Source organism: Onychostruthus taczanowskii, unplaced genomic scaffold (assembly GCF_017590055.1).
Source record: "Onychostruthus taczanowskii isolate IOZ18803 unplaced genomic scaffold, ASM1759005v1 scaffold4, whole genome shotgun sequence".
In the NCBI taxonomy this organism is placed as follows: Eukaryota; Metazoa; Chordata; class Aves; order Passeriformes; family Passeridae; genus Onychostruthus; species Onychostruthus taczanowskii.
In genome coordinates this window covers 23,484,416-23,499,334 of record NW_024501459.1, presented here as the reverse complement: position 1 = coordinate 23,499,334, position 14,919 = coordinate 23,484,416, and the positions used below count along the sequence as shown (strand labels likewise).

The 14,919-nt window shown below is 36.1% G+C and overlaps 1 protein-coding gene across 1 annotated transcript in view; it reads right to left on the bottom strand.

Moving 5' to 3' along the window:
• ZFPM2 (zinc finger protein, FOG family member 2) overlaps positions 1–14,919 on the bottom strand; it is a 308,536-nt gene that overhangs the window by 211,807 nt on the left and 81,810 nt on the right. The window lies entirely within an intron of this gene.

Sequence of the window (14,919 nt, the reverse complement as noted above, 5' to 3'; positions counted from 1 at the left end):
ACTAGAACAGGCTAGTAGAACAAAGAAGCTGTGAATGACACATTCCTGGAAGTGTTCAAAGCAGGCTGGATGGGGTTTTGGGAAACATTGTCTACTGGAAGGTGTCCTTAACTAGGAAAGAGGGGTTGGAAGTAGATGATCTTTAAGGCCCCTTCCAATGCAAACTATTCCATTATTCTATCCAGTACAAAATTTTTATTTCAACTTATTCTGTTCTTTTTACTTCTGATATATATTTTTTCCAGCATATCCTCATGAAGTTTCCAATAAAACATCAAATAATTTATTATAAGAAATTAATCCAACTCAAAGAAACACCTGAATGGTGGACTAATAAGCTTCTCAGTTTTGGTAGCTGCTTAATGCCTGAAAATCATAGTGGGGAAAGCAAAGAGATGCAGGACATGTTCGGTTTGGACTTCAACAATGCTGTCCTCCCCTCCTCACAGGCTGCTATTGCCTCAGTGTTGCTAATCTACAACACTGCAACACAAACCATGCCCTGCTGTGTTATAACTACCCCAGACCACTCTAAGAGAACAGACACCCTGAGTAAAGCTCAAATAGCCTGTCTTCCGCAGGGCTGTAAACAACTCTTTAAATCAACAGCTGTGCCAGTGCAATATTACTGTCACCACATGCTTACAGCTCTTCCAGTCCAAGTAGGACATGTCATAAGTTTCATGCTGCATTTTCTGACAAGTTACTGTTTTATGTTAAACTTAGACTTCAAGTGACCTGACATTAACGATGTTTATCTACCACTTAGACTGCTAGATACTAAGACATGTTTCCCTCCTTCCTCGATCAGCCATGCCAGCCTCGATCCCCATTCTGTCACTCTGACTGGGAGCCACCACAAGCAGCAGCACAAAGATTTTACAGGAGGTTAGGGGGCTTGGAGCTTGTCTCTTGGTGATAAAATTAGAGAGGAGAATTAAAGTGATTACACTCTAAAAATGACTTATTGGAAGTGACAGGTTTTCTTAACCTAAATATTTTTTAAGTACCAAATTTGTCACTCCTGTAAGTTATATGCTGCTAACTGTAAAATTATTTTATTGCAGCAGTAAAAGAAATGAAGTACTTTTAGCGAATGCTTTTAGATAAATCAGGAACCTTGTATTCAATTCACATTTTATTTGCTTATAGGATTCTTTTATTTTTGACTGAGTTGCTGCAGACCTCTGAATCATGAAAGGAAATGTATGTCTCCACAACACTGTCCACCCCCTGTTAGCTCTCCTGAGCCAAAGCAAGCCACGGAGCAAGGCAAAGTGAAAAACTAGGCAGTTACAGTTGCTGAGGTGGTCTAGTGGTGATTTAGATTATGTGTCCAAAGGAGAAACACAGAAACTATAATGCCATATAGGTTGCACGCTGTAATTATTTCACGCAGGTCTGAATACTGAATGTGCCAGTAGAGACAAATCCTTCCCATTATGCCTCAAGGGCCTCCTCTCTTATTTAGGCACTTTGTTTTCTTTAAATTCCACTCCACCACATTCTAGATGGCAACCTCTTCTGCAAGATGCAGCAATGGCAAAGTAGATTCAGAAGAACAAGAAAGGCTGAGAGACATCCACCATAAAGAGCCTTATTTTTCACCAGCTTCAACAGACCAGAAAGTTGTTTCCAGTCACCCCTTAGTCCTTGCTCTGGAACCTCAGGAGCAGTTGCTGTTTTACATAGCGCCTCAATCTCCAAATCCTCTTTTCCGTGCTTGGAATATGCTATTTCTAGTGGCAACGGGATGATAGCTTCCTCCTGAAGAACCTACACCACAAGTATTTCCCCATTAATCTTCCACTTACAAAGAGGGCTACAGTAAAGAGTGTTAGGAGAAAAGGGCCATCTACAGGATTAGTATATACTAACACTTTTGTTATCTATGTCCAAATTATCACATCTGTAGAAATATGTATTATTTAAGTGTAACCAAAATCTTAAGTCAAGACCTAAATTTGGTGTTGAGCCAACAGCACCATGACTCTCATTTGCAGGTGGCAGTGAGATATCCTACAGCTTTGTGCATGGCTGCAAATGAGCCCACACCAATTCTTCCCTAACTCAGTGTCTGAACAAGTATCTGAGGAATAGATATTTAAGTGAAGCTCAAAGTGAGTGAGCAAGCCATTGCTTAAGTTAGGTAAGTTCAATTCTAAATTAAAATTTCAGAAAACCACCTAACGATGTAAAAGCATCATGAAACTCAAGGTGAAGACTGAGGTGGGGAGGAGACAGTGCCCCACATGGGTTCAGTACTTCACTGAAGAGAAATATCTGAGATGAAGCTAGGCATGACTTTGAAATTAAATTCGTAATTATAAGAAATAAACCATAACCATTCTCTACATTTTGCTTTTCAAACATGGGAATTTAGTGCAGAAAAAAAAGAGCCTTGCTGATTTGTTTCTGTATTAAAAATGAGTCTATAAACATAGGTTATTAATAAATTATGAAGCTGATATGAGGTATATCTGTGCTAAGTACAGTAGTATTTCACGGTTGTCAGTATACCACACCATAGCCTCTCAAAACTACATCAGGCTTGAAGACTAAGTCTTCAGATATGGCTTTGTTCTTGCCTGAGTATCTGTCCTAGTTTACTTACTGAGAATTCATAAATTACCAGGTGACTTCTTAAAAATCATATGACAGAAAGAACAAGTGGCTGGTTGTGAATATATTTGAAGACACATTCACAAAATAGATATTTAGATGTTACTACAAACAGGTATAAAAAAAAATCATAAGGTAATTTTTTCAATTTGTCCACTTCTCTGTGTGTGTGTGTTACATATGGAAAACATAAAAAATTGATGCATGCTTTGTCCTTCCAATGTGCAAACATCCACATGTGCACATGACCTGAGCATCTGAAATTACTACAGTTAGCACACAGTAAAATATTCAGGGGAATTTGTGAAAGTAAATTCTAGTACTGTGCTCAGAAAGGTTTAAATTGATACCTGTCTTAGAAATGTAAACAAGTATTAAAATAAAAAATGTCCTCAAAGGAGTGACAGTGGCTGAAACTCCATCTTCAAATAATAATTTTAAGTAGTGGTTTTGAGATGGGAGAGTACCTTTTGGCTTGTACTCCAATCAGTGTTGTGTAATTTTGATTATAACTTATAATATAATGGGAAATCTTTAAACCTGAACAAGAGATGCTAGTTTACAGCTGCACATAAAGTACCATATTGGGCAGGACACTACACATTGCAATATATTCAAATAAAGATTTCAGATGCCAAAAGGAAACTAATTCTTCATAAAATGGATTTCTTCCTAGTAAAATTTCAGAAACAAACTAAAACATCTAGAAATCTGGAATTTATGGGCAACTGCTTTCCTTTTTGGTTTTTTAAAATGTGTACGAGAGTCTTCATACTTGAAAAGTACCAAATACAAAAAGTATTACATGTATTTATCTCTATGTTCAATGGATGAGACACACCAGCCACAACTACCTCAAATACACTTCTTTAACCAAGGCCTAAAAATGTTTTGTTTCATATTCTTTGTTCCTTAATATAAGATTAATAAAGAGGAAAAAAATGAAGAGAGGGAGATCAGCATCAACAGCTTCTTTTCCATTGTCTTCACAGATGTTGAGCAGCAACTGGAATCTTTGTACTGCATTTTCATACCTGAAAGTAAATAGTGGCTGGAGGGGGAGGATATGAAGGAGGGGGAAGGCCTCTCCATCATACATATTTTAACTTACATCTAGAACCATTCATATTGTAACCACAATCTAAATAAAAATGTAGAAAGTTACGTTAAAATGGAGAAAGAATTTAGTTTTAAAATAATAATGTCAATTGGAAATAACCAGGAAATTTTTAAGACTAATCAGGCATTTTTCCCCTCTGGTAACATTAAATGCCAGATCTTCAAATTATCCACAGGCGGCTGGATGTAACTCTGAGCTGTACCAGACTCCTACAAACACTATTCACAACACACTGCATACAACAAATTTACATGGATGCTGGAGATAAAAATCATCCAGTGAATCTCAATTATCTGATTTCAAATTTACTGTCAAGGGGCAATAATTTGTCATTTCAGAACACAAAGGGGAACAATGGTGTTCCTTATTGCACAAAGACATCTCTTTACTTTAGATTATTTCCAAATGCAGCTACTGCTTAAAGGTTTGGAGTCTGATCCTTTTTTCCATAGCACAATGACAAAAAAAGCTCAGAAGCCAAGGACAGGGAAAGAGCTGATTTAGCATTTTCCCATTCTAAAATCCTCTGTGAAGGGTTTTAAAGTGTGAAGAAGAAGTGAGAATAGGTATGTAACACGCACTAGAGCTAGTTCCATTATTAACTCTTCTTCCACAGTTTCAGGAAAGGTTAGAAAGCTATGGAGAAGGCTGATGGTGCGGGAGAGGAAAAATATTTTTTTTAGTTTTTTTGTTTGGTAACCTGATACAAGAAAGAAAGAATCATACAGAATGACTCTGTTATGCAGAAGAAACTAATGATGGGAGAACTTAGCATTTCACATTGATTCCCAATTTTATTATTCATTTTTGATAGCAGCAGCAGAACTCTAGAGAGTCGGGGAAAGGAAAAAAAAAGAAGTAAAAAAAGGAAAGAAAGGATTCTGCACATTCCCTAAAGAGAGACCATGAAACTCTTCCTCAACTCAAGAAACATCACTAATGGCTTCCTTTATCCTCCCTCCTGCCTTCAACTATTGTCCTTAAAAGTACTATTTCAAAAACTATTTCTTTTCCCTCTTCTTACTAACACTGCAAATAATCAGTCTCAAAATTAAACCACACTAGATACACAAGTTTGCTGCCAATTCAAAACCTTATGTTTGATGTGGTGATTTCTTCTCCAAAGCATGTATCACATCAGTTTTCACTACATCCAAAATAATACCGTAAAAATACTGTATGTCCAAACAGCATCAACTCCTTCCTTCAAAGTGCCCCTTTATAACAAGGAATTGAGAGATCCCTGTCCAGCACTTCAAGACTCCACAAGCCCAGGTGGAAACTCACACTTAAACCCCTTGTTTAATTGATGCCACATAGTTTTGAACTAGCATATCACCTTAAAGCTCACTTATTGGATTTATCTGTTTCTATCCAGCAGTGCAACCAGCAGTTTGATTAAAAACCAAACCCTGCTCCCACAGATACGTTTAACTGTACAAACAACAAAACAGCAAATAGACACCTAAACAACTTTGCAGATCTTGGCCAAGATCTCTCAACAATTACTGCAAAATCATTTCTATCTTGTCTTAGATCAAACTTTTTTCTGCAAAATTTTCTACATTATTAAACCCCACATGGTGGGAAAATTCCCCAGACCATCAGAACATACGCATTCATGTTTTCCATAAGACTTGGATAGGAAAATAGACACAGAACCTGTACCTTTAACTTGGACATCTAAGGATACTTCAAGATGCCTGTAAAGACTGTCATACTTTTAAAGAAAAGGCCATAAAACTCCTTAAAAATGGTGCCATCAAAAATTCTTAATGCCTGACCCAAGACACACAGATTTAAGGCCCCTCAACATAAACTTCTACTCGGTATTTAAGCAAGAAGCTGCTTACCTAAGTTAACACGTTAAAAAAGCCCCTAGACAGGTCTCATACCAAACTTCATAAACCAATACCAAAGCTATCTTTGAATTTTAAAAAAGTAATAGTTTTTGATACAAGCTTTTACCTACAACATTTGGAAAATATTACTGCAGCTTCTTACACAGGGATTGGAAAACTGGTTTGCGGTTTTGATACACGTCATTATTCTCTGAAATCTAGAGCAGTTCATTAAGACAGCCTCTGATTGGCATTTAATAGATTGGGAGTACCCAGGAAACAAAGTACTCGTATTTGTTTAAAAAATACAGGGAATGAGAAGGGGGAAAGAAGGGCCTGGGGGGAGAGAGAGGGAGAGAGCAGTCCAACAGCTTTGAATGGTATATGTCCATTCAGTCATGGTTATTCTCACTCACCTGCCATCCCAGCACAGAGCAGGGGAACAAACTAATATTGGGTGCCTCATCCCTGGAACTGTTCAAGGCCAGTCTGGATGTGCCTTTCAACAACCTGATCTAGTGGGAAAAATACAAGCCCCTTCCAACCCAAACCATTCTATGATTCCATAATTTAGTTCCAATACATAAGGTGTCATCTCCACCCTTGTTTTTTCTTATTCAGCTAATGTACCCTCTAATTTTCTACTAGGAACTGAACATAGTCAACACACCATCACTAGCATTACACCTCAACCTTGTTAAAGTCATAAATTTTATGACTTTAGAGACAGCTACATAAAAGAAAAAGCTTTGGCTATGCCATGTTACCATGCCACCAAACCATGAGTATTTAACTTTGACTTCCCCCTTTTTATTAGTAGAGGCAGAAGCATAATCCTCCAGGCATGAATGCCAGGAAGGCAAAGCAATGAGAATAAATGTTTAATGCTGTTGAATGGGCATAGCAACTGTACTCCCTGCCTGCAGGCAAGTATTGCTACTACAAAGGCATTCTTCCAGTTATCACTACTAATAGTTGTTGCTGGGCAGGTATGTATATAGGAACCATACTCTAAAAGTGAGGAGAAGGTGTGTGGGGGAGGGGGGAAAAAAAGAGTGTAATAATTTTCTGTTACAGACCACAGTTCTGTTAAAGAAATTTAATCCTTTTTCCAATATGGAAAGAAGCCAACTGTAAAGTTTACTGCAATTTCAGTAAGTGTGTGAACTCCAGGAGCATTGATTGTAATAACCCCTTGCTACTCCCTCAAAAAAAACCAACCCCTCCACTCAAATAGGCTACTGGGAGAGATAAACCCTTCTCTCTATTTCCCCTCCCCCACAAGTTGTACCTTCAGCACAGGCAGAACTTCCCCAGATCAGAGGACACTGTCAGCGCAGGCTGACCAATCTCAGAGGGTTTTTTTCCTCTTTTTTTTTTTTCCTTCAAGATACTCCGTGTTAACAGCTTGAGGGGGTTCAATCAGCACTGCTTTGATCTCGGCTGGAACTATAATTATTTAACATTGTTACAAGGATTTCTATAATCCATCCTACCATTAAATCCCTTTTACACCCTCATCTTCTGAAGGCTAATCTGCATCCGTACACTCAGTTTGTCTCTTCAGCTGGTTTCATCAGGCTCTGGCATTCTCCAACATCCACAGTGATGGTTCTTTTTTTTCTAATGAAATAATTTTCTTTCAAATTGAAAAGCGCAAAAGGTCCTGTGCATTTGCTACCTTTTGATGAGATAGCAATATAACACCAATATAATCCACTGTTTGCTGCAAACTTCCTCCCTATTTCATCAAATTCATTTTCTCTGTGGTGTTTTCACTGAATTGATGATACTTATGCACGTGTTATATACATAGCTGAGGAAAAAAAATAATCAAATGAACATGAGCAGATGCTCTTTGAAAATATAGCAGAGCCAAGAGCAGCAATAGTGTGCTCATCCCTCTTGTACTCTCTTTGATCAATACTGTAGGAAACACTATACCTAAACTTAGAAAGCCAGGTAAATAAAACTGGAGTGCTTGAAGAGAAAACAGAAATATTTTATAATTATAATGCATGAAAGACACACCACATGGAAAAAGGCCTTCAATACAGTCAAAGGAAATAAATGATAGAAAGAAAATGAATACAGAGAAGAGTGAAAATGAAGGACATGAACAAAATCAGACCAAGAATATAAAAGGAGATGATCAGAAATTATGAATTATCATAATTAATCATCATTGATCATAATTATGAATTATCAAAAGGGAATAGGAACAACAAAATGCTTTCCTTTTTATTTAGGAAAAAAAACTCAAAAAGGAAAATATCATTTCTTCAGCACATGTATGAGTGCATTGGGGAAACTGCCTCTTTGCTGCACACATTTTTTAATTGTTTTTAAGCAGCCAACCTGTAAAGGCTTCTGCTCCACTAAGCAGTGCTGGATTTCACCTCGACAGGTCCTGTGCTGTGACTGTCTGCGCAGACGAAGGAAGGGGAACACAAGTGCAGGCAGAGAGGGATGACAAACACAACAGGGGAGTATCACCAGGCCATGAGCACAAGAGAGAAGCACATGTAAGCTTAGGTCCTGCAGTTTTCATACAAAGTAAATGTATCCAGTTAAATAATCTCATGCCTTCTTCCTCACAATGCATAGGAATAGGAATTCCTCACAATGTTTTTATTGTCATAAGGCAAATAAAAAACAGGACTTGTTCTATTACTACAAATACTGCATAAGGAAGGCAAAAGTTGCAGTAGGAAGTGTCTGCATAGAAGAAAAATTGAAGAAAAAAGTTGATAAAAACACAAATAGGATGCACCACAGTTAAGTAACTGGCACTGAGATAATAAAAGAGTGTATTTTCTTTTATTCCCCCAAACTGCAAAGGCAAGTTTTAGTTTATCAGCTGATGCTTGAAAAAGTCATCAAGCAACAATCATAATTCCAAAATACTCTTTGGAGTCAGCTAAAAAATTAAAATAATAGGCAATAGATATAACTGATCTTCAGAAGGAGAAATGAAGAGCCACAGGGCTCTTCCACAGGGTATTTCAGGATATCCCTTCAGTCACACTTACGGTATATTTTATTAAAAAACCCAAACTGTAAAAGACAAAAAACCCCTGAAATAAATAGTTCCTTTATGAAAAGATTTGTCCTTACGAACATTTTGAACATCATATATCACAATCCTTTTCTATCCCTGAACAATATTTAAATAGCTTCTTCTCTCAATTTTTATATTGGTATATTCCCATATACAGTTATAGTAAAATATACACAGTTATGGTAAAATCATAAATAAAAATAAAACAACAAGAACTGCGGCACCACAAGACTGTATCCGCAGATATAATCAGAGCCACAAAACAGGATGGGGTTTTTAAAATTTAAAATAAATAAGAAAACATTGCAGAATCCAAATTAATTTTCCATTTAAAAAGTTACCATGTTATGTTAGACCCTACTATGTGGCTATGAAATGAATAACAGCCTCAAAACTTAGCTATTTCTCAAAGCAAAGGAAAATATATTTACTTTAAGAAAAATATATGAGTCAAAACATCTTATCTTAAGAATTTTAATAAAAAACTGTTTCAAAATAGTAAGTTAAAAATCAAGCAAATTCATTAAAAAATGTTCTGTAATTAACAGAAAGTGAAGCAGCTACAATTTGAAGTTCACTGTATTCAGAATTCTTTGTATTGAAGTAATTTAGTCCACCTTTAAGACCTTTTACATTTCCAGAGTAGAAAGGGGTCTTTAGTATTGCTTTGATTTCCATCCTTGTTAATTTATTCAGGCTGGCAGTTTGCTGAGTACGTAGAAAGTACCATGATACAGGCAGCTCCTTCCTGGAAGAGCTTCTGAGCTGAAGCAACAGTCCTACAAACACATTTGTGCTTAGTTTCATGCATGTGGGTATTCCTGGTTTTTAATGGAATGCTCGCACACATTAAAATATAAGGTTTTAAATATTTTGCAAGATGGGAACCTAGAAGAACAGAAGTGTTTTTCTGAATTTTTTTTTTTTTCTTACTACCTGTAGAGAAAAAAAAATAAAGTAAGACTTACTGATTCTATCTTCAAATGCCAGTTAGTCTGGACAGATAGATTTATGCATGGATTTCTTGTACTCTTCTGTGAAATCTTTTTCATGGAGACCTAACACATTTTCAGATGCCCAGAAGTGTACTTGTTCTTCTCCCCATCTAATAACAAAGTGCAGGCAGATGAACACTCCCCTGGTGACTGTGCTAGCAGTCTTTCTCCTGAAGAGTACATTTTTGAGTCTTGTGCAAAGGACATATGTATTCATTAACTTGCCATTAACAGACTAGGTATTAACACCATTGTCATCACTGTGTACTTTTATATTTACTTCAACAGGACCAGAAATTTTAATTATATATTTGAGATCCTTAAATTTAAAGACCAAGTTTGATGAGCTTGACATAAAATAACAAATTTCTGCCCCCCATTCAAATTTAAGAAAGCATAACTGCTAAATTTGCAGATATAGCTGTCTAACAGAATCAATAATGCTTATTAGTTCATTTCTGGAGAGAAGACACTGTTAAATTTAGTGATATTTGACAGCAAAATACTCTACAAATAGTCCCCTGACATCCATGGGGCATCAGAGAGTGATGAGTACTTCAGCTGAAGATGGCCATGTTGGGTTACAGCAGTCAGCTTCAGTATTTGGTATTCTTTCTTTATGGGTACATACTGCTTAATATAGTAAAGAAAAGTTCTGACTTCTGGTGAGCAAAATAATGCTGTATTTCACAGTTATGATGTCATCAAAGGACCATATTTCATGGCTTTGACATCTTTGCAAATATATACATAAAGTGGTATCCCCAAGGATCACTACCTTCTAGGGCTGCCTGAGGTCCACCAATGTGGACCTCCTTAAATTCCATTTAATGTACATTAACATTTAAATATCAAGGAAGTCTAAATAGCCTGAGAGTAAAAAAGGTATTCTCAGTTTCACACTCTGTAGCATACTTGCCATATTACATGAATTTTTCTATATATTATGTGCTATGTTATCTTCAATTCCCTCTTTTTAAATTTCAACACACTATATTCCTTTTATGCATTTATCTGTGCATATATGCTTTATATATTATACGTAATTACAAAATTACAACTCAAGTGAATTTCATATAATACATAAACTATCTATCACACAGTCTCAGAATTTCAGATCTTGAAAATAGAATTTGATTGCTTTATTCACTCTAAAACAGTATCATTGTAGTATCAGCCTTAAGCAATACGGGCAGCTAAAATAATTTGGTTCCATTTTTCCAAAAAGGAAAACTGATAGGATTATTTTCGCGATAAATTAATTTTACCATGTAATTGCAATTATGACTTATAATTAATGAATGGTTTCAGCCTCACTAACTAGGTCAGCAGTTTTCTTTTAAAAATATATCTTTTTTTCTCTTTAGATAAGTATCATGATATGTCCAAGCTTTGGGAAACACACAGCATTTTTACAGGGCAATGATCCTAGAAGCTGAGAAATGGTGAAACTACTGTGACGTACTTTCTAAAAAGTGCAAGCCATTTTTTGTCTCTTTTATGAAAAAAATTAAAAAGCATGCAGATGGCAAGAGTCTTTTTAAGAGGAAAGATCAGTTTCTTAGTACTATTGGAGTATTTAATTTCTTGACTGAGCTTCCCAGTAGACAGAACACTGAACAAGGTGAGACCAATGAATCAGCTGAGCAACTAATCTCTTACGTCATGGCTGTCAATACCCATATGCATTGCAGGATATACTGACAAGAGGCAGAATCCAAGGAGATTGACTTCTCTGTAATCAGCTGCATTCCTACAGAAAAGCATATCAGAAACCTGAAGCTTACTTTGTGCATCATGTAAAACCGACTCCAACACTCCTGACTGCCCATTGCTTTGCAGGGAACATTCAAAGGTACTATAGCAATATGCAAGGACACTTCTTCAGGGTCTCCTGAAGATGTCTTCTGGCACATTTATACCATTTTAAGCCCTACATCTCCGTCAACTACCTTATCACACCATTCTTCGATGACTCACACATTGCTGCATGATGACACAGAAAAAATACCTAAGCTGCAACTATTAAAATAATGAGTAGCAGGACAGGATGAAACAAAATAATTTCCTTGGAAGACACTCAAAATTTGATGGCTAAAGTGTTACGGATATAGTAATTAAACTAAATGATAGCTCTTATCGGAATGCAACACACCAAAATATCTGTTGTTTCATTGCAGGGGTTTTTTTGGTGGTGTTTTTTTTTTTTTTTTTTGTTTTTTTTTTTTTTTGTTTGTTTTTTGGCTGCAAGAAATAGTCACATATTTAGAGAGCACCTCCTAAAGAAAAGTTCCATGGAAAGTTGATATCCAACACAGAACTTTGAAAAACAGTCAGTATCAAATGTGAAGCAGTTCTGTAATAGGGGGAAAGGGGGGGTTTTCCTGAGAATAAGTAAATAAAAACAATAAAGTAGAAATCATACAATACATATTAAGTATTAAGTAAAATATTAAGTAAAGTATTAAGTAAATAAATTATAGGATTATACATACTTTATCAGATAGCACTGCTAGTAATAGTCACATATTTAGAGAGCACCTCCTAAAGAAAAGTTCCATGGAAAGTTGATATCCAACACAGAACTTTGAAAAACAGTCAGTATCAAATGTGAAGCAGTTCTGTAATAGGGGGAAAGGGGGGGTTTTCCTGAGAATAAGTAAATAAAAACAATAAAGTAGAAATCATACAATACATATTAAGTATTAAGTAAAATATTAAGTAAAGTATTAAGTAAATAAATTATAGGATTATACATACTTTATCAGATAGCAACAAATTATATGAAGCATTTACAATGTTGTATTACACAAGCCCTGAAAACTGGACTGTGGTCAACTTAAGAAAACTCTGACTGGATGCATATCATGAGTGTTTTCCAGACAGTCTTTCCCATTTTTTTTTTTTTTTAATGAGAACTAGTATCTATTTATATATGTAAGCCAAAGATTTATGAACTGATTAGTAATTTTGGCACCACACTGTAAGTATCAAAGTTCAGATAACTGAATGGTTTTTTTTCATACAATGATGTAATTTGAAATTCAGTCTCCTGGGCTGAACCACCCAGCCCAAAATGCATACACAAGACACTCTGGAACAGTATGTCCCTAGTGTATACATTGTATTACTTTTCTAAATTATCTAAAATAGTCCATCATTGTGGGTTTATGCTGATGAAGCATCTTATAAATCAACACATTTATACTGCCATAAAATCAGAGCAGCAAAGACCTGAAGAAGCCCACCCCAAGTATATTCTCTGAGTAAAATATGATTTCTACAGCGTAATGCCAAATGTTTGAGATATATCAGACAATATTCTTATCTAAAATAAATAAGGCAACGTGTAATCATATTTACTTAAAACAAAGCTATGTAAAGAAAAGTGAAGTTTTTCTACCTGTAATCCCCAAAAACATGTTATGAAATCAGCTGTTCAAAGTTTTCACCTTGAATACATTGCTTAAAAGAGGAGCAAAGGGAAAGAGTAAGCTATGATGGGACAATTTGATTGACTTCTTTTGGAACAAATCATAAAAGATGCAATGTATACACTGGACTGGCTGCCCACACTACCATAACAGATATCTGCAAGCATCTTCCCCATGAATATGATTTCATATGCTATAGATTAAAAATAGTTTTTGGAATCAACCATGATAAGTAAAGACCACATTCAGAACAGTCCAAACTCTTTGTCAGGGGGAGAGGAGGGTAGGAACAAAACGTCCTCTACACAGCTATTTTAGAATGTCTAAGGTAATCAGCTGACTGCAGGAAAAACTTAAGAGTTACAGCTTCCCAAATACATGCTTTAATCATTATAACTTCTGCTTAACCAAATATCTCACTAGTTTTTGCCCTGAACCATACTTCTGAATATTTGATTCTGGAATTTCTCAGATTCCATCAGAACATGCTCAAAGAACTACACATTCTGTAATTAGATCAAAATGAGGTCTGATGCTGTTAAGACAGTCACTCTTACTTTTGCTATGTTGATGAATAAGTGCTGCAGTAAACTCCTTATGCATGAAGGAGTTTACTGCAGCATTTCTGTATGATGACCACTACTGCACTTTACAAAAACCCTTTTGACATATCCTTGTCTGAAGCCTACAGCAAGGAGTGAAAATAAGATCTACTGTTCATTTCATATCCTCCTTTTGAGAATGCAATGGTAAAGCACCCTAAAAATGAAATGTGGCAATTAAGCCTAAACCCCAATGTGTGCTAAGCTGGTCTCACTGAGCTAAACACAGAAAGTCAATGTCAGAATTGAGAGAGGACTTTGCCCTTACTTCCAGTTCCATGACCACAACGTCCAGTTTCCTTTTCTCACTCTGAACCACCCTGAACTGTGCAATTTTGAGTAACTACAGTATCACACATAACACTAAATTTTTTACTCTCACAAAATGTTAGTTCTTTTGAAAGGAGGTACAACGATTCCTGGCAATAATTTTTTGTTGTTTTATTTATATTGTTCCAACTTTTATCTTATGATGCCATAAGAGAAAGTAAATAAAGTGGCTTTTGAAGGTTTAGAAGGACACTGTACTTTGAAAATCAAAATATTTTATTCAATGAACTGCTGAACATAGAACTCATCACTGAAACCTGCCAATTTAAGAAATAAAGTCACTAGCATTTCTCAGTAGGTATTTGCATCCAACTACTGGACTACACCTTAAGTGGATTAAATAATGCTGTGCTGTGAATATGGTTCAATATATTAACACATCCATTCTTCAACTGTTCAAGCCAGTGTTGTCATGAAGTACCCTGAATGCAATAATCTTAGCTGAATTAACAGGAAAAACAAAACAAAGAACAAAATACTTGTGGACTGATTACGTGTTCCTTTTGATTCTCACCCAATCTGCTTCCAAAACCAGACACTTTCCCAGTCCTCTGCCACTACCAGGGTGTAATATTGCCTTTATGGCCAAACTACACTGAAGCCAGCTGAAAAGTGCAAAGCTTTCTGCCAGCCTCTGCAGGTCCCTTGGTGCATGGAATGACAGGAAACAATGTATTGTAATGCAGATGTTCATTAATTCCCGGCAGAATGTCACAGGAGTCCTTCACTGTGTGACCTACAGGGATTTGTACTTTACATAATATCCACTATGTAGCCTATCATGTCCAAAGTGAAGTACCTAGTGAATCTGATGATTCTTCCCTTGCACATGCCTTTCCCAGCTATCAACTTTTTTCAGAGAACAAGAAGTCTTTTGTGCTTGAAACATAAATGCCAATCAAAATAGAATACAT